Below are 1,879 nucleotides of genomic sequence, written 5' to 3' on the forward strand. Positions count from 1 at the left end.
GTCATCAGGGTTACACCATCAGCACCATCAGGGTTACATCATCGTCTATTAATGAGGTTACCGAGTAATTGTTACTAACCTGCACAACGAAAAGAGCAGGAATAAGCATCGGTCCCTGGTCGGTGCCACCAAGTCCACTGAAGTGTCTCGTGTCATGAGCCAGGCTTTTATACTGTTGGGCGCCTGCTTGCGTCGACGAGATCTCGTCCGTGGCGTGGTAGCTGCGCTGTAGAGGTGCGTAGAAGATCGCAGGCGCTTGCGCAGATTCGTTCCCTGTTGTTGTGTCATCGGCGATTACTGGCGTAGTTCCATTTGTGTGCAGATGCGTGACCAGCCCGGTAGAGAGGCCTTTAGGCCATAGCGCAATCTGCACAACGAAAAGAGCAGGAATAAGCATCGGTCCCTGGTCGGTGCCACCAAGTCCACTGAAGTGTCTCGTGTCATGAGCCAGGCTTTTATACTGTTGGGCGCCTGCTTGCGTCGACGAGATCTCGTCCGTGGCGTGGTAGCTGCGCTGTAGAGGTGCGTAGAAGATCGCAGGCGCTTGCGCAGATTCGTTCCCTGTTGTTGTGTCATCGGCGATTACTGGCGTAGTTCCATTTGTGTGCAGATGCGTGACCAGCCCGGTAGAGAGGCCTTTAGGCCATAGCGCAATCTGCACAACGAAAAGAGCAGGAATAAGCATCGGTCCCTGGTCGGTGCCACCAAGTCCACTGAAGTGTCTCGTGTCATGAGCCAGGCTTTTATACTGTTGGGCGCCTGCTTGCGTCGACGAGATCTCGTCCGTGGCGTGGTAGCTGCGCTGTAGAGGTGCGTAGAAGATCGCAGGCGCTTGCGCAGATTCGTTCCCTGTTGTTGTGTCATCGGCGATTACTGGCGTAGTTCCATTTGTGTGCAGATGCGTGACCAGCCCGGTAGAGAGGCCTTTAGGCCATAGCGCAATCTGCACAACGAAAAGAGCAGGAATAAGCATCGGTCCCTGGTCGGTGCCACCAAGTCCACTGAAGTGTCTCGTGTCATGAGCCAGGCTTTTATACTGTTGGGCGCCTGCTTGCGTCGACGAGATCTCGTCCGTGGCGTGGTAGCTGCGCTGTAGAGGTGCGTAGAAGATCGCAGGCGCTTGCGCAGATTCGTTCCCTGTTGTTGTGTCATCGGCGATTACTGGCGTAGTTCCATTTGTGTGCAGATGCGTGACCAGCCCGGTAGAGAGGCCTTTAGGCCATAGCGCAATCTGCACAACGAAAAGAGCAGGAATAAGCATCGGTCCCTGGTCGGTGCCACCAAGTCCACCTTTTATTGCCGTTTACACCTATTTATTTATACACCTTTTATTGCCGTTTTTGTTTGTGTTCTTTAACCATTTATGATGTTTGTGTATTAAGTATAATAAAATAAATTCTGTTCTTATCAGCTTAATATCTGATACGGATCCTATTTGGATCCAAGATATTAAACTTATTTTTGCAATGCGGCGGAGTGCTTGAAGCTTTCTTCACCTTCGCCACGGGTTGGCCCGGTATTGCACTACCTCCGGGATCGGCCCACTCACCCCTGCGGGGGTGAGTTCGAAAATAAATTCAATGACAGAAAGAGTGTTCGAATTGACCAAGGATATCAGGGTAAACGGCGTGGGTGCGGCGAGTGTCCGAGACGGTGGCGTCACGCCGCCCCGGCTGACGCGGTATTCGCGTGCGGGGAGTGCGCTAGCTGTGTTTACACTTACGATTGCTGTGGGAAAATAAATGTTTCTGTGGAAATTTCATAATTGGAGGCCCCCACTTTTTTTGGTTATGTTCACACGTACATACTCAAGTTTTTATTTTTTTAAACATCCCCACACATATTATTAAAACTATTGAGTAATTTATTATTACTGTTT

At 50.8% G+C, this 1,879-nt stretch overlaps 1 non-coding gene across 1 annotated transcript; it reads left to right on the top strand.

The window, feature by feature from the left end:
- Window positions 1-1,366: 1,366 nt before the first annotated feature.
- On the top strand, window positions 1,367-1,550 carry LOC142766474 (U2 spliceosomal RNA). Its single transcript, XR_012884539.1, has one exon. It is a non-coding gene; the product is annotated as a U2 spliceosomal RNA (small nuclear RNA).
- Window positions 1,551-1,879: the final 329 nt, after the last annotated feature.

This window comes from Rhipicephalus microplus, chromosome 6, assembly GCF_043290135.1.
Source record: "Rhipicephalus microplus isolate Deutch F79 chromosome 6, USDA_Rmic, whole genome shotgun sequence".
NCBI lineage: Eukaryota > Metazoa > Arthropoda > Arachnida > Ixodida > Ixodidae > Rhipicephalus > Rhipicephalus microplus.